Below are 610 nucleotides of genomic sequence, written 5' to 3' on the forward strand. Positions count from 1 at the left end.
CAAATCACTGAAATAGTGTACTTCAAGCACTTCATACAGGATGTACGGATATAATCAGCATTAGACTGACGCAAGAGCAAAACAGCAACTAACAGTTCATGACGAACAGAAAGGGGACAGAGCAGAAAGACCAAACTCAAGTAGTTTCAAGGACCTGACAAGCAGAGTCAGGAAGAGGAGAAAACAAGCATCGTTATCTGCAGTCAATGTTTGTTATAGTCTGCTGCAACTTCTCAACTTGGAAAATGGTCCTATTTTATTATTAGAACCTGGTTATGGACCTTTTAGAGTGATAAACAGAAATATTAGAAATTTCAGTATTTCAGTCTTTTATTGTACATTTTTCATATTCAGTTAAAAGTGCCTATGACCCCAAGGGCAGAAAAAAAGGTAATGCACCTGCATTGATATCTGTTTATGTGTATCAGAAAATAAGACTATACTTATATAAGAGCTGGTTCACCTGCCAAAGGATTTGTTTTTCGGTCCACCCATTCCTAAGATTTACACACCTGAAAGTACAGCCAGCCTGGTGACTTGACTTTTCTGATATATGTCCTAATTGCATAAAAATTACATTTAAAGTTTTTATGAAATTTATAACTATATT

This window comes from Pyxicephalus adspersus, chromosome 10 (genome assembly GCF_032062135.1).
Source record: "Pyxicephalus adspersus chromosome 10, UCB_Pads_2.0, whole genome shotgun sequence".
Classification (NCBI taxonomy): domain Eukaryota; kingdom Metazoa; phylum Chordata; class Amphibia; order Anura; family Pyxicephalidae; genus Pyxicephalus; species Pyxicephalus adspersus.